Source organism: Mastomys coucha, unplaced genomic scaffold (genome assembly GCF_008632895.1).
Source record: "Mastomys coucha isolate ucsf_1 unplaced genomic scaffold, UCSF_Mcou_1 pScaffold5, whole genome shotgun sequence".
Classification (NCBI taxonomy): Eukaryota; Metazoa; Chordata; class Mammalia; order Rodentia; family Muridae; genus Mastomys; species Mastomys coucha.
The window spans coordinates 51,717,566-51,741,582 of record NW_022196911.1 but is presented as its reverse complement, the minus strand read 5'-3'; positions in this window follow the sequence as shown (position 1 = coordinate 51,741,582).

Here is a 24,017-nt window from a genome sequence, read left to right as displayed (position 1 = left end):
CTCTCTCACACACACACACACACACACACACACACTATAAGATAATAAGAATAGATACTTTATTTAAAAGAATACCACTGATGTATGGTAAAGCCAACACTAAATCTTCTAGTTCAGGGCACAAGATAGCTTATTTTTTGTAATGTTTGCATCAATTTATTGTGTTTTTTTTTTATTCAGATATCTTTCTCTTCTTTGGTTAAATTTGTGAGTCTTTTCTCTTTTTCTTAGTCAGGTTAAGAATTGTCTGCTTACTTCTCCTTTGCTAAGAACCAGTTCTTAGATTTGTTGATCTATTTGGTTTGGTTTGGTTTGGTTTTGGTGTGTGTGTGTGTGTGTCAGAGAGAGAGAGAGAGAGAGAGAGAGAGAGAGAGAGAGAGAGAGAGAGAGAGAGAGAGAGAGAGAGCATGGGAGAACACTGGGCTTTTCATGCTAAGCATTATCTAGGATATGTTACACTGAGCTAGCTTGTCAACCCTTTTCCGTGTTTTGGTTTGGAGTCTAGTCTCGCTGACATCATCCAGGTCAGGACTAAAATCACTCTAATATACAGAAAGGCCTTGAATGTGTAGCTTTCCTGCTTCTGGCATCAACCTTGGGAACAGCTGGGATTACAGGCCCGCACCACTGCCACCAGCTTATATTTTGTTTTCTACATTTTCATCTTCACCTCACTTATTTCTGCATTGATCTTTATTTTCTCTCTTGACTAAGACTAATCACTTCACATGTCATTTGTTTGCTCTTATTTTATACTTCATTAAGAGGAAGTAATCAGTTGTGTGGTAATATCCTGATGCTAGATTTATGCCTTGATTTCTGTAGTCTTCTTTTTAGTAGTTTTGCTGTATTCCATGGATTTTGAAATGTTACATCTCCATTGACACTCATTTTAATATGGCTTTCACATTTTTATTTTGTTTAACTCTGTCCCCTAATTACTCTAAAGACAGTTGTTTGATTTCCACACACCTGTAAAAACATTTTTTTCATTGTTGATAGCTACTTTCATTGATTTGCTTTCTGAAATGGCAATATGATTTAATTTTGTTTGTATTTGTGTTGTACTTGATTATTACAGACTTTTGGGTGAGCACAAAACAATTATAATAAGCTATTTTAAGTTATAGACACTTAACATAAAGATAAGAGTAGAAAGAAAATACTGTGGTGATACATTCCTTTTATATATGTATCTTTCCTTCAAAGAGACTAAATATTTGCCAGATATTGCAACCAATTTACTAATATGCCTTGAAGCCATTTACATATCTTCAACCTGTTATTCTACTGTCTAGTCAGCCTGCTTAAGTTTCACCTGCATTTAAAAAACAAAACAATATAATCAACCTTCCTACACCCTGAATTGCCTGTGTAACCTACCTTCACAGCCTAAGCTAAATTCATAGTTTTGATATTCCATTCTTCCATGTCCCTGACTCAGAGTAATATACATGTATATGTTGTAGTAATAATTTTCTAAAAGCACCCACCCAGTGGAAAGCAACCTTAAATAAAAAAGTTTGCCACAAATGTTGAGAGAAACATATGGATATACATAGGTTGCTGGCATTTGTGCATTGTTTTTTTAGGCTGTTCTGGGTCTATAAAGTAACTTCTTTCCCTGTAAAACTCAGTTAAGATCTCAGTAGAAAAGCATTCTCATAGCATGGTTTCAGTTAACACAGGGCAAAGCCTTGATTAGGGTCACACAGACCTGCTGATGGGGAACAGAGGAAGGCAGATCATATGCACACAACAGATCAGAAGTAGACCACAAACTACAGACAGGAGGAAGACACAGGGAAAGGAGTGGAGAGGTCATGTTTGGTTCACTCTAAAAAACAATGGCAAGAGGAAGGTTTTTTGCTTAATTCCATGATGTGAAATTAGTGAAAGATTTCAAATAAAGATATATACATTTGAACATCTTTAGTGTTTGATATTTCATTTTATATCTTTGTATATTTCCTGTATCATAACAGTTATTATTTTAAATTACTAGAGTCCTCATGCAGAAAATAGAAACAGTTTGTACCATATTTATAATATGAGAACATTTTGAACTTGTCTCTATAATTACTGTTTTAGGCCTTTTCATAGTCTCTGCCTGGTCATTAATATCTCCTTTTGAGTATAAAGAATTCTCAACACCTCTTCTATGACAGATGTTGTCGGCATACATTCTCCTAGCTTCTATTTGTCAAGGAGTGTCTTTATGGTTTTTGCCAAAGGATAGCTTTGCTGGATACAGTATACTCTTGTTATGTTTCACTTTTCAGACCTTTTAGTCTTTGAACATAATTGCTATTTATTTAATGATTAGCTTTAAAGTGCTCCCTGCCTGCCCCTTCTATCCTTACTGATTTCTAATCTTCCAATGAACTCTAGCTCTATACTCTTAAATCTTATATGATATCTGTTTGCAAAGATTTGCTTCTACATGTGCCAAATACAGTACGAAAGGTGTTAAATTCATTAATGTCTAATCCATGGAGTGACCAGACATTTAGTTAAACCATTTTCTAGATATGTTAGTGATAGTCTTTATGAATAATGATAACCTTTGGATTGGCAGAGTAAGTAGATTAGTTTCCCTAATGTGTCTGTCTAAGCTTGCATCCAGTCAACTGAATACCTGAGGAGATCAGAAAAGCTGTTTGAGGCAGCAACTGCTGTCTGACAGGTTATCCTAGGACACATCTATCTAGCATCATACTGAAACCACAACCATAGTTCTTCTGGGTCACCAGCTTCCAGACTATAAATTTTGAGTTTTTCTGCCCCCCTTTATAACAAATCTTGGAGTTCTAATTTCTTTGTATAACTACAACTATAACAATAACTTATTTAGCCTTTGTGAAATATATTAATAAAGACTTAGGACTCTGATTTTAAGACTAACAGAGAGAGGAACATGTTCTAGCATATACAGAGATGGAGACACCATGCAACCATCTTGCTCAGAACACCAGTTCTGCTTTAACCTACTGTATAATACAGCACCCAGTACTGTTACAAGTATAGTCAACAATGAGATTCAAGAGGTGCAATGTGAAGTGTTGAGGCATCTTTCACAACTACATTTTTATGCTATAACAAACAATACAAAGGGATATCTTGACTATATAAGAGTTTGGTATCTGCCTGCTCTGAAATGATGCTTGAGGATGTCTTTGTTTGGCAAGATATAAAGGATTTATAAGACACAGCAAAAGACTAACTAGAGACTCCAGAGGGGACTTTCCAGAACTGCTACAAAACATATGTCATTCTCCCCTGACCTGTGAAATATTTGCTAAGGAGTCTACTCTCAGGTGAACTGAAAGTCCCTTTGTATAATTTGTTGTCCTTTACCACATTGACAATCTTTTTCCCCCATTAATTAATTTATTTATTCAATTTACATCCAGATTGCAGAAACCCCTTTACTCTCAGTCCCCTCCACATATGGACCATCCTCCCTCCTCCCCCCTCTTCACCTCTGAGAATGGGGAAGATCCACCCCCTCCCCCAGGTACCAACCCACTCTGGCACCTCAAGGCACTGCAGGGTCTAGTTACATCCTCTCCTACTGAGGCCAGACAAAACAGCCCAGATAAGGGAACAGGATCCACAAGCAGGCAACAGAGTCATAGTGATCCTCACTTCAGTTGTTGGGAAACCCACATGAAGACGAAGCTGCATATCTGCTACATATGTGGGTGGGGCTTAGGTCCAGCCCATGTATGCTTGTTGGTTTGTGGTTCAGTCTCTGGGAGCCACCAAGGGTCCAAGTTCTTCTTGTAGAAACCCCGTCTCCTCCAGATTCCTCAATTCTTCCCTCAACTCTTCCAGAAAACTTTTTGAGCTCCATCTATTGTTTGCCTGTGGATCTCTGCATCTGTTTAAGTCAGCTGCTGGGTGGAGCCTCTCAGAGGGCAGTTAAGCTCCTTCTGCAAGCATAACAGAGTATTATTAATAGTATCAGGGATTAATTCTTACTCATGGGATAGATCATATGTTGGGCCAGTCATTTTTTGGTCATTCCCTCAGTCTCTGATCGATTTTTGACTCTGTACTTCTTGTAGGCAGGACAAATTTTGGGTGGAAGGTTTTGAGGAAGAGTTGCCATCCTTATCCCTACTACACTAGGTAGGAGTCATGCCTAACTACAGGAAGTGGCCACTTCTGGCTCCATATCCCCTACCACTAGGAGTCTCAGCTAGAGTCAACCTTAATGATTCTACCTCAAGATCCATCTTGAAACAACACAGATAACCCTTAAATGAAGAATGGATAAAGAAAATGTGATTCATTTATCCAATGGAATATTACTCAGATATTAAAAACAGAGACATCCTAACATTTTCAGGCAAATGGATGGAACTAGAAAATATTATCCCAAGTGAGGTAACCCAGACCCAAAAGGACATGCATGGTATGTACTCATATGTGGATATTAGCTATAAATTACATGATAAACATGCTACAATCCACAGACCCAAAAAAGCTAAATAACAAGGTGGTGCCAAGGAAGGATGTGTGAATCTCATTCAGAAAGTAGAAATAAAATTGTCAGTGGAGGTGGATGGATGAAGGAAACTTGGTGAAAGGGGGGATGGGGAGGAAAATTGGGGAGACAGATCAGGTGTAGTGAGGACAGGGGAAAGTGAACAGAGATCAGCAGGGGTGGTATCTCTAGGACCTGTCAAAGACCTGGGATGGAGGATGCCCCTTGGCAACCTTAGGTACCTTCTTTTTGTCCTTTTTGTCAGATCACTTGGTTGGGTTAAGTCTGACTGGGTGAGGTCAGAGGACCTCTGTGTATCTAGGCATTAATGTACTTCTCTGGATTTGGAGATTTTGATCAGTTTTTTTTTAGCAAGGTAGAGTTGGTAGTTGATATTTTTAGCTCTTTGGTATTCTAAGATTCCTCACAAAAGAATAATCAGTATTTGCTCTTTTAATATTGTCTAAAAGGTCCCAAACCTTTTTCTCCTTTATTTTAAATTGTTCTCCATGATTATTTTCAATTCTTTTTCTGATGAATGCAGTCCACTATCCTTGCTTTCCTTCATTTTAAAACATTTATTACTTTTATGAAAATTCTGTGTAGTGTTTATTGATTGAATTCACCGCCCAGATCTATTTGTACCTTTGCAGCTTAGTGTCACCTCATTTTTTAAGCTTCCAAGTCTAATTTCTGCCAGTCAAACCTTCTATTTGTGGACATATCTAAAGTACAATAAATGTACCATGGGATACACATTTAAAGAAAACTAACTTTCCTTCTTCCAGAAGCTGTCAATTACCAGTGACTTTTTTATCTAGGACTGGGACTTTGTGTCCACTGTTCCTCTTTATCCTAGGATCTGGTCTGGCTGGGGTTTGTACAGGTTTTGTGCATGTTGTCACAGCTACTGGGCATTCATATGTGCATCTGCCCTGCTGTATCCAGAAAACAGTCTCCTTGTAGTCATCCACCACCTCTGACTCTTATTCTCTTTCCATCCCATCTTCACCAATGATCCCTGAGCTTTAGGAGAAGAGTGTGTGATATTGATGTTCTATTTATGGCTGAGAATTCTGCAGTCTCTTATTTTGGCCAGCAGTAGGTCTCTGTGATAATCACCATCTACTGCAAATAGAAACTTCTCTGATAATGGTTGTTAAATTATGAGTATACTGATTAGTCATTATGGATGGATTTAATACCATATCTACTCAGTAGAATAGTAGATTCTCTCACAAGGTCTATGGCCTGTCTAGCTACATATTCTTGGCCTGGTAATGGTACTAGGTGTAGGTTTCATCTTGTTGACTATAACTTACACAGAAAAACAGTTGGTTACCCCAATGATGCCTATGTCACTATTTCACCACTGGGCATGTCTTGCTAGGCTAGCAATTACTATAGCTTGCTGGGTTCACAGCTGGGTAGGATGACATTTTTAGCTTCACTGTTTTCACCATCTAAAAAATATCTGATTGATTTTTTTTTAATTCCTTGCTTCTCTTTGTTAAGTGTCTCTGTTGGAGTGCTGAAAAATTTCTGTGTTTTCTTCAAGCTCTTTGTGTCTCTTTAAAATAACTGTTTGAAATTCTATGTCTGAGACTTTTTCTATGCCAATAAATATCTGTTGAATTTCTGAAACCTTATTTTTTCTTTTTTAAAATTTATTAGATATTTTCTTTATTTACATTTCAAATATTATCCCCTTTCCTGGTTTCCCCTCTGAAAACCTCTTTTTTCTTCCCCCCTTCCCCTGCTCATCAACTCACCCCTCCCACTTCCTGGCCCTGGCATTCCCCTACACTGGGGCCTAGAGCCTTCACAGGACCAAGGGCCTCTCCTCCCATTGATGACCAACAAGGCTATCCTCTGCTACATGTGCAACTGGAGCCATGAGTCCCTCCATGTGTACTCTTTGGTTGGTGGTGTAGTCCCTGGGAGCTCTGGGGGTACTGGTTGGTTCATATTGTTGTTCCTTGTATGGGGCTGCAAACCTCTTCAGCTCCTTGGGTCCTTTCTCTAGCTCCTCCATTGGGGACCCTATGCAATGATTGGCTGAGAGCATCCATGTGTGTATTTATCATGCACTGGTAGATGCTCTTAGGAGACAGCTATATCAAGTTTCTGTCAGCAAGTCCTTGGTGACATCCACAATAGTGTCTGGGTTTGGTGACTATATATGGAATGGATCTCCAAGTGGGGCAGTCTCTGGATTGCCTTTCCTTCAGTCTCTGCTCCAAACTTTGTCTCTGTAACTCCTTCCATGGGTACTTTTTCCCCTCTTCTAAGAGGGACTGAAGTATCCACACTTTCATCTTCCTTCTTCTAGAGCTTCATTCACTCTTTGAATTGTATATTGGGTATTCTGAGCTTCTGGGTTAATATCCACTTATCAATGAGTGCATACTATGTGTGTTCTTTTGTGATTGGGTTATCTCACTCAAGATGATATTTTATAGTTCCATCCATTTGGCTAAGAATTTCATGAATTCATTGTTTTTAATAGCTGAGTAGTACTCCATTGTGTAAATGTACCACATTTTCTGTATCTATTCCTCTGTTGAGAGAGATCTGGGTTCTTTCCAGCTTCTGACTATTACAAATAAGAATGATTCCTGGGTATATAACCAGAAGATGCTCCAACATGAAACTTTATTTGACATCAGTGAAATCATGATCTCCTATAAGCACTGGATACTTGTTCGTATGCGGTGACATCAGGACATTGAAGGGTAAGGTTTGGATTCTAGTCTTACTATCTTCCTAATATGGCAATGTGTCTGTTTATTCAGAATTCTAAGCAAGCCCTTCATTTTCTTAGAGGTGCAGTCACTTCTGCAGTTTCAGCATTGGAAGTAACTCATGTAGAATCTTCATAGATGGTTCAGCTGTTGTTTTCTATGTCACATCTGTGGTCTTGAACACTGCCAACCTATGTCATAGCATGAATCACTAGCCTTTCATGACCAACACTGCACTAGAGAAAGAACAAAACTCAGTGTGCTATGGGCTTCATACTTCTGAAGTAAACTTGTGGTCGAATACTTCTAGAACTAGACTTGGCTGCTCCTGTCTGAATTGAAAAGCCAGGCATAGAATTTGCTTACCTAATTAACAAGATGGCTGTAGCCATACAAATGTTAATCCATATACAGCAAAAGAAGCCTGACACAGAAAGACAAATACTACACTATTTCCCCTATACAGAGTCTATAGAAGGAGAACTCAGGCATAGCGAGTGGGTGGTTATTTGGGGACAGGTACTGAAGATGTGGGAAGACCTTAGTCATAGCTATATCATTGCAATTATAGGTTCTAAAGACCAATGTCAGTGTGATGAATATGCTTAATAATTATATATGATTAAAATTCTATAGACATCAAATATTCTCAGCATACTCACAAAAGATAATGCTGTGGAGGCAAGATTATGCTAATTAGCTTGACTGTAGCAATGTGAACATGTATAAATATATTGTGTATTTCAGGTGTTTCAATTGTTACTTCTGAAATATAGTAGATAAAAAAAGGTATTTGTTATAATCTACTTCTAAGTGATATACTGCTACCTACAGACATCTACTTCTGTTTCATACCCTATAGATTTTATGACCATAAATTTTACTTTTCTAAAATTTAGACCCTGAAATGCATTACATTGCTTGTTTTAAAGATTTTAAGAAATAGACATGTAATAAGAAATCTTATAGATTTTTCCCATGCACATACCATTTCTGGTTCTATTCTTTGGTCTATGTATATCTTTATTTACAAATATTCTACCTTTCTGTCTGCCTGAGGGACACCCACTTTTTTTCTAACGATATCTTCACATACAATGGAATTTTACACAAACAATTCTTTTCTTAAAGAGTATGTCTTTGTGAGTGTTTCTATTGCCAGGGAATATAACCAGAAGCGACTCTGAGGGAAAAGGTTTATTTCATTTTCTAGTTCTATATCACAGTTGATCATTAAAGGAAGTCAGGGCAGACACCTGGAGTCAGGCACTGACACAGAGAACATGGAAAAATGCTAACTTACTGGCTTCTACAAGGTCAACAGATAGGCATAGCACCACCACTAATGGGATGGACCCTCCAATATCAATCATCAAACAAGAAAATGCACCACAGGTTGGTCACCAACCAGTCTGGTAGGATGTACTTTCAATTGAGGTTTCTTCTTTCCAGATGACTTAGCTTGGGACAACTTGATATAAACCAGGACAATTATTTTACTTTGCTGTGTTTTAGTTTACCTTTACTCCAGAAAGACTTATGCCATAGTTGGTTTGATTTTTTTTGGTCTTGGAATGTAAGTATGTTTTCTCTGTTTCTGTTAGGTACCTTTACTGCATTATCTTTATCCCTGGTTTGATGATGGCAAGCCACTGGGATCAGCCCTCTCTTTTTGCTTCCCATGGTAGGGGTCCCTTGGGTTTCTTTGATCTGTGGGTTAGAGTACTCATCAAACTTGACATTTTTTAGCCTTTTGCCTTCTTGAATCTTATTTTCTCTCCTTCCTGCCACATAAGCGTAATCTTTTTTTTCCCCTACTCATTTCATTACATACATACTAAATTAAGAAGTCATTTGACACTGTCTTGTGATTCTTAAGTGCTTTCTCTCCCTCTCTTTGTCTTCTTCAACCTTCATTTTCTATGTATTTTATTTAGGGGTATATCCTAGTTTCTTTTCTGTTGCTATGATAAATCAGTGTGATTAAATACAGCATAAGGGAAGGAAAGGGCTTATTTTAGCTTATGGGCTACAGTCCATCATTGATGGATATTTGCAAAGGAAGTCATGTAGGAATCTGAAGCAGTAAACATGCGGAAATACTGATTGGAGGCTCATGCATTCATTTGCTCTCAGGGCTCATGCTTAATTATGCTTCTTATATATCTCAGGAAGATCTGCCCAGGGAACGATGCATCCCACTGTGGGCTGGGCCCTCCTGCGTTAATTAACAATCATAAAATCCCCTCACGTATATGTCTACAGTCCAACCTGATTTAAGCAATTCCTTAAGCAACTTGGGAGAGGAAAGTACGTGGCTTTCACTTCCAAGTTCTATGTCAGAGCAGAAACTAAGCAGAAACCATGAAGAAAGGCTGCTTGCTGGATTGTTTATGGGCTCATGTTTTGTTAGTTTTTTAAATACAGGATCAAGCCACATAACCAGGAAATAATGCTGCCCACGGTAGGCTGGTACTTCCTCTATTAACTAATATTGAAGACATCCCCTCATAGACATCCCCACAGCTCAATATAATGTAGGCAACTGACTCTCACTTCTTAGGTGACTCTAGAGTTCTTATATTGACAGATAAGCCAACCAAGACAGTCATGTCTCTCTCTATATTTTGTGTTCTGACCTTCTGCAAGGGAATGAATGAATTATGAATACCTCTGCTGAAACACATATGACTTTCTATGTGCTGAGAATGTAGCACCAGTGCTGTAGGAATGTAAGAAAAATGAAATAAACCAACGTGTCTTTCTTTGCAAGTTTCATATTCTGCTGCCTATGAGTGACCAGTCATTTATTCTGAGGGAAAATGTTGCCAAATAGTTGAGTTTCTTCTTGGGATCCATCATCTTTTCATTCCCAAATCTAATCAGCCTATAACTGTAGCTATCTCTTGAGGAATACATTCTAAAAATTGTCACTCTTTTTTTTCTGAGAGCAGCTCTATGTACACTGGCACTATTGCCATCAGTCGCCTTTACTGTTATCTGACTCAGTGTCATAGAAACACAAGCCTCAGACAAATCTTCAATAGAGTGCTTAAAAAGGTGAACAAATGATAAATAATTTCCCACTTCTCTCACCCACACACATTTTTATGCAGCACAAGTGTTTTCTGCAGTTTCTTAGCAAGTGAAGGCATGGTCAGGATTACCTTGGTTTAAAAGGGTGGTGATTACCTTGGTTTAAAAGTCTTATTTCCTGCCACACTTCATTTTAAATCTTGTTTCATCTAGCCTGATATGCTGAGAAAGAGCTTCTAAGAGCCCAGCCCGGAGCTCCACTTAAACAATTACAGCCTGATGGAAATTCTGAATGGGATTTTATGTGGGAGCAGAATTTAATTCTCAAAGTCAGGTACCCATGGTATTTAGTAATGATGGTGGAGACCTGTTAACTCTCCCTCTTTCTTGCATCCCCCTGGTATACACTCTCTTGACCTTATCTCTATGGGAGTCTCTTATAGCACCTTGTCTCTGCCCTGGGGCTACCTATTAATTGTTCCCCTTTCACTTGATAATCATGGGATCTGAGATACAAAATCTTACATACCCTTCTTTTAGAGATGGAGAAGTGGAGAAGGGGGTGATTTGAGGTTGGCAGGACAGGACAAATGCAGGTTCTCTAAGGCTGTGACTAAGAAGAAGGGAGACCAAGGAATACCCCACTTCCCAACCTGGCATTCTCTCTAGAAAACTCTACAGGGGATAGGGTCTTTGCACCCTTCCATCTTATTTTCATAGGATCTTAGCAGGTCAAAATATTTCTCTGAGTGAGTTCATTATTAGAATATTTAATCAGGGTCCAAGCCCCTGTTGCTCTCCCTGCTTTCTCTGACATATCCCCTGAATACAATAATAAGTTTTTTGTTATTAATATGATGTTCTATATTGGAATAAGGATATATATATATTATATATATTATAGTGTGTGTGTGTGTGTGTGTGTGTGTGTATCCTGCATGCATGTCAATGTCTTCATTCCTGACTTATTGTCCTGAGGTAGGAACTCTTACCATACAGTAAGCTTGGTGGGTAAGTTAGACTCACTGGCCAGTGAGTTCCTATAATCCCTCTATCTCTGTCCCTCTACACAGTCATATTAAGTCACATCCAGCTTTGTACATAGTTACTATGGATTCAAAACTAGTCCTAATGCATACACAGCAACTATTCTTCTGTCACTGAGCCATCTCCCCAAGACCCATAAAAATTTAAAAGCACTAAAGCTTTTATTTTCATATTTGACCATGTAATGCAGTCTGATCGATCACCTATTTCCTCTCTGAACTGCAGGATATCAGAACATGTAGTGGAAATGAAAGCTACTTCTATTGTATCATGTGATGTCTCAGTAATACACCAATCATTAACTCCAGATGTCACTGCCAAGCTCGTAGTATTACCAGGCTATGCCCATGTTTGCTCTTTATATCTATCTTTCCTTTTGTGTAGTTATACAGTGAAAGGGAAGTCACAAGGCTACAGAGTTTTCCACCACACTCTCTCCCAGTAGACCTTGAACATAGTGAATCCAAGCTGAAGACAAATTCAGATCCACTCATTAGGGTTATAGGGGGTGCCAAGGTAGGTCTGGGTCATAACATGATAATTGGATGTCCTGTGTGTATACTTACAAGTTATTATTCTGCTTCCTCTCAAAAGATGATACAGAATTGCGTCACCATCATAGGGATTGATATTTAACTTTTCCCTGATTTGTACCAGTTATTTTAAGTAACTGCTCATAAGCAGCAGCATCTTGCTGGATCTGGACCCCCACCCCATCTCAGAAGCACTTTCCAAACTAGAAGCCATCTCAGCCAGACAGATGGTAATCTCCACCAAATGGACAGTGTTCCCTGCAATTGTTGATGAAGTCAGCACAGCACATCTTGAGTCTTTTGAACCGTCAGTTAACTGGCACACCTGTGAGATGTCCCTGGTAGGACTCACATCTGATGTTCCTTCCTCATGATCTCAGACATATGACATCAATGCCAAGGAGGACAGTGAAATGGGTTTCCTTACATTTTCATTGCTGTGACATATGCTCTCACCAAAAACATCATGGAGTAGGAAAAGGTTGATTTGGCTTACACTTCCCGGTCATAATCCATCTTTGAAGGAAGTCAGGGCAGGAATTCGAGTAGAGACTTGAAGCAGAAACTGTAGGGGAACATTGCCTACTATCTTTCTCACCTGCAATTTTGTGACTAATTAGCTTTTGTACACACCCCATTTACAAATCCCATGATGAGGTGCCGAGAGAATAGTGCCAACCACAGAGAACTGGACACTCCTATATCAATTAGCAATCAGCCAATCTCCTACAAACATTCCCATGGGCCAATGTGATCTGCAAAGTTTCTTAATTGAGATTCCCTTCTACAAAGACTCTCAACTGTGTCAAGTTGACAGTTGAAGCTAACTAGGACAAGTAGTATCTGTTTACATGGAAAATTCTCTTTTTTTCAGCTTTCAATTCTACAAGTTTCCTGACAACATTTTAGTAAAGATTTCATTCTTGCTGAAGTCAACTGAAATAGCATCCTGTAACTTAGTCGAAGAGTTATTATGACACACGTCTTTACTCTGCGGTTAGTAGGGCTGAGAACAAACTTCAATTTAATATTTATGGTAAAACGGGTTTAGAGGGGGTTCAGTCACTCAGTATCCTAAGATGACATGTTGGATTTGCAGCAAAGCTAGAGCTACAACTTATTTCTCAGTCTTTAACATTGTATATCATCTATATAGATGTTGGCACTATGTCAATGAGTACTCAATGGATAAATGCTGATGTTTCTAATCTGGAATGTCAAAGATGCTCCAAGAAAGCTGAACATATAGGGGCAACATGATAGAAGGAAAGTAACAACCAAGACCAAAATGGGACAATGGAAAGACCACTCTCAGCCAAACTACCCCTGTGCATCCCAAACTCCACAGCGATGGAATAATCTGTATCCCATTAAGTGGAGCCATTAATGCCCATTTGAAGATAGGGCCTTTGGAGAAGTATCCCAAATTAGTGAGGCCAAAAGAGTGGTCCCTAGTCCAGTTTGACTCTTCCTTATAAGAAAAGGAAATGTGGACTCAAGAGAAGCTCCATGAATCTACCCATAGAAGAAAAGCCTGGGGGAGAAACACAACAAAAATATGGACACATGCATGACAGGACACATGCATGACAGGAGATAGAGTTGCCTCCAGAGAAGCCACATCTATTGACACCTTGACTTTATAAGTTTAGTCTCTGTAACTGAGAGAAACTAGTCTTTGCTGTTGAAGCTACAGAGTTTACATCATTGTCATTGTAATCATATCCCACTGATGACTTTCTGAGAAAATCTGATACTACTGGAAGAGTGAGGAAGTTAGGATACACATATCTCAGTGGTTTTCATGGAGTCACACCCATGCAAGCAGTGACTTTTGAGATCTTATTGGAAATAGAAAGTTTCAACCCACCTCTGATCTACTAGATAGAAAAACTGGCCAGTGAACTCAGCAGTGGTGACTCAGCAAGGCCTCTTTAGCTGATCTGATGCCCACTAAAACAGTGGAACCCTAAAGTCTTCAAGCTATTGTTGGTGATTGGCTGAGGCTGTTCCTGGAGTTACCACCCACTCTGCACTTCTAGCTTTCCACATGGGTGAGAAGAGAGTGCCAAACACTAGTGTACTTCTTAGCTAAAGAGTCAGATGTACATCCAGAGGGCAGGGTGGTACATAATTGCATGGCAAGCGCTTGAGATGAAGGTGAGAACACTGATAAAGATTTGCAGAGGTCCTAGCCAGGGCTGTAACTACAAGCAGTGGGCTGTTCTGTTTTCTGACTCTTCCTCTCTCCCCCGCCCCTCTCTCTGTCTGTCTCTGTCTCTGTCTCTGTCTGTCTCTCTGTCTCTCTCTCTGTCTCTCCCTCTCTCTGTGTGTGTATATGTATATATGTTGTGTAGTGTAGCATAGCTGTGGAGGTAGGAGGATAGCTTCTCTGATCACCCCATAGGCACTTCCCACAATTTTGTTATCGAGGCATGCTAACTCACTGGCTGGAATGTGCAAATTAGTTTAGATTTATTGGCTCACGAGCCACAGAGATCCTCCTGACTCTGCCTCCCCAGAGGCATAAATGTGCTACTTGACTTGGGTTTTTGGGGGGAGAGGAGTGGAGGCAAGGGAGGATTCCAGGAATCAAATTCTTATTCTCTTGCAAAGGCAAGCGTTTTATTGACTAATATCTCTTCCTACCTGCCATTCTTCCCCTTTTATCAAAGGTTCCAAGATTGTCTCTCTGTGAGAATAATAAAGTCTCTGAATGCAGCAGAGTGGGGCTACTCTTGTGGCTGTCTAGTACATGCCATGGACTCTGCTAAGAACCACAAATGCGTTTAATAATTGACATAATCCAGGAAAGTAAATACCACTGTTGATACCCCATAACTGTGGAGGAGGAACACACTAACACACACACACACACACACACACACACACACACACGGTGGGGGGTGGAGAAGGGAGGGAAAGATTGAGGGCTGGAGGGAAGGAGAGGGAAAGAAAGAGAGCAAGCTGCTCAGGAAGAGGAAAGGGCAAAGCTAGGATGTAAAACTGCCTATGTCTGGTCCCAGAAACTCATTCCTTATTCACTATCTGAAATCCAATAAGATCATGGTGGTTTCGTGGTGTAATAAAACTAAACATGTGCTTTGGAAATTCCTAGGAAAATCAAAATATTAACCTTGGTTAGATAAAGCTTTCTCTTAGTCAACTTGAGTAGCAGGAAAGGAACAAGAGTTTGGGTACAAACTACCATCATCACCCAAAGCTGTTATGAATGTTTGTGACTAGGAGGCACTTCCCTAAAATTGCCTTTTGAATAACTCTTTCTTTAAATTAAAAACTGTGAATTTTATTTCATATGTGTATAGATGGTTTACCTACATGCATATAAAGGTACCACATGCATGTTATGCCTACAATGGCCAGAAGAAGACATTGGATCCACTGGAACTGGGCTTATGGACACTTACGAGCCACATGACAAACCAGGGTCCCCTGGAAGAGCAACTAGTGACTGCAATCACTGAGACATCTGTACAGCCCTTCAGTACATATTTTTTAAACATGCTCATCAAGCCAAGACTCATAAGTGGTCTTGTGCTACTCATCTGCTGTATTTAACTGTACATTTAATGTTCCTTTAATAACAGAGCTAGCACATCTGTCTGCCATTACTGCTCTAGAGGTACATGAAGTACATGGCTTAAAACATTGAGCTAAAGCTGCCTTTGCTTTGCACTAGAATATATTGGTACCAAACCACACCTTCCAATTTTCAGGTGGTAAGTAGAGGTACTCCAGAAGGTGGCAAATATGTACCCATACCCTCCTTAATGAATCCTTTAAAAATGACAGATATCAATCATATTTCATCATCCAATGTGTATCAAATCAGTAAAAATACTGTAAAGACACAGGATGACAAATATAAGTGCTAGACACAGGATGGTCACAAGTTTGAAGCTAGCATGTATTACAAGTAACTGTATTTATGTGACTAAAGACAAAAATTAAATATCAAAAACCACAGTTATACTTTTGCCTTATGATTTTCCAATAAGTACACATCTTGAATGCAGCTTCTTGAATGTTCCTTTGAAAAGTTTGGTATATTCTTGTACCTAATTACTATTTTTGTTCTATTAAGTCTCAGTTGCTAGCTTTATGATTTTTATGTACTATCAAGCTTATCTATCTCTGCCTCACATCTATCAGCATCATCTATCTGTCTGTTTCTATCATAATTGATCTATTTACCACTTATCATCTATATTTTATCATCTATCAATTGGTCTTACTCTATATCATATGGCCACCTTTTTCCTTCCTTTCCTTTCTTATTTTCCCTCTTTCTTTCTCTGACATCAATTTATCTTCTAAAGATATCAATCACCATCTGTCACTAAACTATCTATCTGTCTCTATCATTTATTACTATTATATGAAGTGGAAACAAAGGTTTTTTTTTTAATTCAGTTGGATGGTGTTTTGCTGGGGCAAACACGTGAAAGAACATTTAGCTGAAGTTTGCTGGTAGAGCTAACTGTGCGATACTTGTTGGTCTCACATCTTTGTGATCTTCACTTCACTGAGAGAGAATGAGCTGAGAACTCCTGGAGTTCCTCCTGGTCCCTTCTGCTTACTCAAGCTGAGACTGAGGCCTGGCTGTCTCTGCTAGGTAGTATCACTACTGGTGATTCACTTTTGCTATCCTGACTCAATGAAAATGGACTGCTGGTATATCCATAAGTATTTACAAGTGGATAGAGGTGCCACCATTAACCTGTGAACTGAACTGCCAATTTCCAGACAACACAGATGGGAATTGCTCCAAAGAACCTTTCTAAACAGGTGTACATTCCCTGGTATCCTTTCTTTTCTACTTCCTTTGGTGGGTGGTGGGCTACAAGGGAGCTTAAAGCATTTAAGAAACATCCTTAAAAATAGGTGTTGGAAAAGATTAAAGTTATATATCTGTGTATTTATGTATTGTGATCCCTGATATATACTTCTATAACTTATCTACTGATGTCAATCTCTTTTACCTGTCAAATATATATATGCATATACATATACATATATGTATATATTATATATTAATGTGTATACCATGTATATATATTATATATTATATACATATATGTGTGTGTGGTATGTGTACCTTGTTTATCATTTATTATAATTATTTAATATCTGTCTTTATCATCTACATATCTACCTATCTTTAACAAAAATTATCTATCTATCTATCAATCTATTTATCTATCTACCATCTATCTACCTATCTATCATCTTTTTACCATCTATTTCTCCATCCACCTATCAAGTATAAGGACACAAAGCTTTTAATTAACTTTGTTTCCTAATCATGTTAAACATTTACTGATATGTTCTCTCAGGTCACAAAGGTGCTGTCAGCATAGCATCATTCTGTGTGTATTGCCATCATTCTTTGTGTCTCAATAAAACATTAATTATTCCCAATTATTAATTGATATTATTCCTGCATAATTTGTCTCATTTACATTGTTGTGGGGGTTTTTTTTTTTTTGAGGATGAAGTCTTAGTGGCAGAATTGTGGGATTGAAACTTATGGATATTTCAAGGCTTCTAGTATACATTGCTGATAGTAGAGGCACTAACTCTGTTCTTAGACAAGTACAGGAGGTGTTTATTCTCTGCGTCATTAGCGTTATCATTCTTTCACTATTTCCTCCTCCTATATATAATTACACCCTAGTCCTGACCAGGTCTTGGGAATAAAATGAGTGCTCTGGAAAATAAAAGTAACCAAAACACAAAGAATAAACTGCACAAATGCATACATATATACATACTCTCAAATACACATGTATACCTACAGCTGCACATGTATACACATATACACATATACAAACATGTCCACATAAACATCTACATATATACACACAACTGTACATGCACACATAGACTTATATTCAATTGTGCATACATATGTAGACACATTCATACACATATATACATATATGTACACACATATATGATTACACACATATATACAAATCACATGTAAACACATATATTGCACACAACATATAAATATAATTTTCTTCAATAACTTGTAAATTCAGTTCTTCAGCATTGTTGAAATCAGTTTTCCTTCTGCATGGCTCAGTCCAGTGTGTGAACCATCACCTCATCCTTTGGATCAGTGCTGCCATTAGCCTCATCTTGAATGTGAGTTGTAGCGCATGTGACATATATGATGTGTATGCTCAGTAGACTTTAGCAGTAATCCATCAAACTCTGGGCACTGGTCAGTACTGAAGAAAGAAATGGGCCTCAGGTGGCCTGGTGTTCTATGGGCTCACATCTTGGTGACAGATGATGGCTGTTACCAAAGGCCCTTGGGTGTGCCAAGGCTGAAACAGAGGTATAAAATTCAATGACAGAACAGAAATATAGCAGTGGAAATGCAGTAACAAGAAAATGGCAGTGGCCGCATGACTCCCACTCTTAAAACTAACTCTTTAAATGCCCAGGGTGCACTGCATGGTGCACTGATGGCTTTAAAGGCCTTATTTCACTCAATCAACACCAGTTCAGTATGAAGTGGGCAATGCCATTGTCCATTTTTATATGTGTTGTGTTCTTTGGGCAGTAGGAACAAATGTCTACTCACTTCAGATAACCACCAACAGTCCAAAGCAAGGACTCCATCTGACCTCTCAGTGAAATAGTAGGTTTATTGGAGCATGGGTGGCTCAAAAGCAGCTGTATTACTATATGGAACTCACTGAATTTAGATGACTATTCATAAAAACTGCACTCCTCGAGCTTTCTACACACTTGCATGCATCTGGGTAAGTGCCTCCTCTCCACATCATTGCTTCCTGCTTATATAACCATGGTGAAGGTAGTGTATGTGTGTGTGCACTCACACTTTGGGAATCTTGTAAGTTTCAGGAGTTTTCTGGGACTTGTGGGTTTTGTTTCCTTCTTGAGCCTTGTAAATTTTATTTAATTCTTGAATCTGAGTCTCTGTCCAGAAGAAGAGGTTTCAATTCAGAGGAGATAGTGACAGAATGGTATGAAATCTGGGGAACAGCTTAAGAAACTGGCAAAAATTATTGAGGTTGGAGGCTGCTGAGAAGGCTCCTGGGTGCAGGGCTTGGCACTTGAGTATGGAAAATTAAGTTTGCACCTGCAGAACCCACATAAAGCTGGACAGGGTATCTCATGACAATTTAGCCTATTTGCTTGAAGAGGCTGTGAGAAAGCAGAGTCTAGGGTAGAGCCCAGCCCTACCGTGGGAAAAGCCAATGGACCAGGGAGTAGGATATAAGAGCTAAAGAAAAGACATGTGACAATATAAGTAAGCTGGCGTTTACTTTGAAAAATCTTAGATGTAGGTGCAACTGTTTAGATTTTATGTAATCACAGTAGAGGGGGTGCTGCATTCTGAAACTTTTGCTTCAAGGTATATTCATGTATCTATTTTTCACATTTGACATTGTGAGCAGAGATAGCCCCACAGAGACAAAGCTTCCTTGAGTGTCACACATGGGTTTGCTTGTGATGTGAGATAAGCCCAGAAGTTCCTATCTCTGCTTTCTCATAGAGTTTTCCACATTCATCAGGTCTTAGGTCTTTATGAATGTACTTATGCCCAGTGCAGATGGTAACGGATACTTGAACACATATGTAGCTTCTTACCCTTTTCCTTCATTACTTTAAAATTTGCTAGCTTCTAGATAGACATAGAACCATGTGAGAGTAGAATTGATGATTGACTGAATGATGTTTTGACTAAGTGCACAATACTAATCCAATGTTTCTGTATTCAGCTGGCTGAATGAGTAAACCATAAATTGTACCAGAATGGGTCATGTCCCATCCCCTGATGCCTGTGTCTGGATTCATAGTGCTGTGTCTGGGTCTCTAGCCAACCCCAGCCAATGTGCATTAAGAGCAACAACACTCAGCTCATTGCTAACTTGCTAACCAAGAAAGCTATTTACATTTATATTGGTGTTTGTAATCCTGTTGGGATGGAACTCATTGTTATTTATGATGGCCTTTGCTGCCTTCCAGGAAGCCACAATGGGCACAAATTTCACTGTGTTTCTTAGCAGAAACTCAGCCTCAATCAATATTTGAAGAAAAGACAGTTATTAAGATGACTCAGGCCCTGATTCTAGCTAATACATTATGATTGTTCATATTAGAGCCAGCATCAGAATGCCATGAAAGAATTTACTAACAGTGTTTCTCTGAGTTTGGACCTATCTCCTCCTCCATGTGTCTTAGAGGAATAATGTACAGACATTTTGAAGGATGAATTGTGGCCTCCAGAAGTCACTTATGAAAAGAGCACTCTAATGGAAGTTTAGAGCCTATACATGATTGGCAGCAGTTCTCCTGGAAGGTAGAGAGGATAGCAGTATATTAGGACTTTGACATCACCTTAAAGCTCACTTACTATGGGCAGGGAAAATAAATCCATCTCTATAATGTGAGACGTGAAGCTAGAGAACCAGTGATGGAGCAGTTAATTAAAATTCATTCAAATCCAGTACTTGGGATGAGACAAAATTTTCAAGCCATCACATTCAAGTGTACTTATTTATAGTAAAAGACATTGGTCTTTCTAGTCCTTTCTTTCCCTTAAGTCACTATTTTAATTTTCTCCCTTGTGATGTCCCTCAAGATCCTCTTGGTTTTCACAGACCTCCAGACTCAAAGTAGGACTACACTAGAACCCAGAGAACAACAAGGTAGAGGCCAAGCCCCCATGATCCCCTGTACAGTTAGTACTCTTATTAGGCTATACTCCTAAGACCACCCCACTTTCACCTTTCAATAGTCACCCTGGGGGGGGGGCAAGCTCTGACTCCAGGCCTTCTGTTTGTTGTCTTCTTGTGTTTCTTCCATCGCTCCTCTGTGCCTTAACACATTACCTCCAACTTGATTTCTTTTGTATTTCCTTTTATTGTTTGTGCTGTGTTTGCTTATTTGGGACAGGGTCTTGCTATGTAGCTCTGGCAAATCTCTACCTTGAGAATCTCTTGGTTTGGCCACCTGAGTGCTAAAATGACAGTGTGTTGCACCATGCTTAGATCAAATATTTCCTTTATTTCCATTTTATTTATTTGTTTTGCATGAAGGTTTATATATGTTTGGATTAACAGATGCCACAGTGCATGTGTGACAATCAGGGGATTCATTCTCTCCTTCCACCAAGCAATTCTCTCAGGTTACCAGCCCGGATCCTACTAAACGTCCCCACCAGCTAAAATATTGAATTTCTACTGGTGAAATCTCAGATGCCACAAGAAATGGAGATGAAGGATTTCAGCCAGTATTGCTTCAATGGTGTTATGGATTATAGATAATAGGTCTCTGTTCATGGGAGATAAAGGACACCAGACTTTAAAATGACAGTGACTTAGGCTGTAGTGCTTGAGCTGTCTTTTGTAAACCTCTCCAGTCCCCAGTGGGTTAGACTCAGACTCTGAGTTTTGTGAAACAGCCTGGGAGGTAGCAGGGCACTAGGCAGAGACTTGAGATGTAGGTCTTCCTACCGTACAGTTCCCACAGGCTAGACTAGCTTAGACATGTTCCTTCCAGTGCATACACTTCCATCTCTGTCTCCTCTCTGCCTGATAGGGCTGCTTGAAATGCCGCTCCTACCACACTTTAATGTGTAGATAGATGCATGCCTCAGGGTTGTGTTAAAATGCAAGATTTCGAATCAGTGGGTCCAGTGTGGGATGACAGTTTGCATTAGAAATAAGCTTCTAGATAGAAGTGGCCTTGTAGGTCCGAAGGCCAGATTGAGGGCACCCAAACTTGGAGAACTCTTAGGATCAACTCTTGGTAGTCAACGCACATATTCCTGGTGCCTATTATGAGCAGAGAACTTTGCTAAGGGCTATTGATACTGAGGCAAAGGGCCAATTTGTAATGACATTTGAAATGTTCACTTTGCAGTAGGAAGAGAAATAGACACAGCATTTCAAAGCTGCATGGAAATTGGTCTGGAAGTTGTACAAGGGAAGGAGATGTCATGAAGGAGTGATTTATTTGCAGGTGAAGTAGACTTCAGAAAAATCACAGAGGCTGGGGAGAATCTGGGGGAGCTGTTGACTATTAACTGTATAAAGGGGTGCTCCCAACATCAAAGGGTGCTCAAGGATTCCTTTGTCCTTGAGAGGTATATTAAAGGTAGAGGAAAGAATTCTCATCTACAACCAGGAAGATATTTCACTCTGTGGTTGCATTCTTTCTGCCTGCACCACACTTATGAAAGATTTGCTAGCCCAAGATGGAGTCCTGTTAGGCAGTCCCAGCAGGTAGTTTGCTGGGAATATAAGACAAAGGCTCACCTTCACCCCTGCTTAGCTCGCAACAGACCTAGCCAATGAGTCAGAAAAGGGAAAGTATGTGGGTGGATCAAGGAGGCAAGTGGCCTCTGTAGTGTGGTGATTATGGTCTGTGAAAGAACACCTGCACACAGTGGCAGCCACCTGGAGGAGACAAGACTATCCCTTTATGGTAGGGGTTCTGGAAAAGAGCAACCTGATTTAATGATGAGGAAAAGGAGACAGAATAGTGAAACAGGGACCAGCCAAGAAGGTTTTCTCTCTCTAGTTCATTGCTGCAATTATACTGAGCCAGTTTTTCTCTATTGCTAAAGCAGATCGCAGCAAAGTGCCCTCAGTAGGCAGAGAGGAGAGCTAGCTAGCATGGTGAGCCTGTGTCTTGCATGAGTCAATGCCTCTCTGAGATTCAGTTTTTGCAGCTGAGCAATAACAAGGTTGAGCACAGTTTCTTGAATGCTGCTTAATTATGGGAGTCTACAAAGGACAGAGTATGCTGGCATGGATGCATGTGAATGCCATAATGGAAACTTTTATTTTGTGTGGGAGCTTGAAAATAAAGAATGTATGAAGAAAGCCGAGCACAGAGAGAGCAAAGGCCTATGTTCTCCACTCTCAGGAGGTAGAGACAGGAGGAGTTCAAGGCCATTCTTGTTAAATAGAGAGTTCAAGACAGGCCTGATCTACATGCTGCATAAGATTATGTCAAAAGAAAAAAGGGAAAAAATAGTCTGTGAAGAATAGAAGGAGTGGTCACCAAGCATCAAGTGGACAGACATTGGCCAATGGGTACAACCTCAAAATTACAAAATGAGTAAGTTCTAGACATCTCATGGTAGTAGCATGATGGCGATCATTAACACTATTTTATTGAAGATTTGAAGTCATTACGTAGAGAATACAATACCACATGCAATAGTCAATAGGATAATTAGGTTGATTATGTTAATTATGTCACAGTATTACACTGGATGCTTTAAATATATACACATTTGATTTTATTTCTTTTTTTTTAATTGAAAATATATTCTTGTCTCGTACTGTACATCCTGGCCACAGTTTTACTCCCTCACTTCTTCCAGACTCCCCATACCTCCCTTATCACCCATATCCCTCTGTTTCCTCTCCAGAAAAAGAATGTCTAAGACACCACAGCCAAACAATACAAAACAAGATACAATAAGACAAGGCAAAAGCCCTTATATTGAGGCTGGACAAGGCAACCCAGTAGGGAGGGAAGAGACCCAAGAGCAGGCAAAAGAGTCAGAGATATACCTGCTCCTGCTGTTAAGAGTGCCATAAAAGCACCACAGTGTCAGCCATAACATATGCAGAGGCAATGGAGCTAGGACTAAAGAGTCCGTGGTTCGATTTTCACGTCCACGTTCATTCAAGGTCTAACCAAGGTCACTCCTTCTGTTTACATTGTGTGCCACCTGCTGCCAGTTCCAGTATACTACTAGATGTAGAGACCTATTTGGCGAAGCTCTGAGATCCTGCATGTCTGTCTTCAGCAGATCATAAATACATGCCTGTCTTTATCAAGGGAGTAGGCATTCATTTTCTTTCATAGAGGAAGGTCTGCTGGCAGGTTGTCATCAGTACAGCCATCCTGATCCACTGCTGGGACTCATCTGACCATCTTGGAGCCACGGGTACCTAGAAACTTGTTTGTCTTATTTTTCTGTTATATGTGTATATGTGCAGTGTGTGTGTGTGTGTGTGTGTGTGTGTGTGTGTGTGTGTGTGCTCATATGTGTGTATGAGTAGTTTTGAACTTGTGTTTATGGCCATGTAGAGGCTAGATATTGATTTTAGGTGTTGTCTTCAGTCATTTGCCACCTTA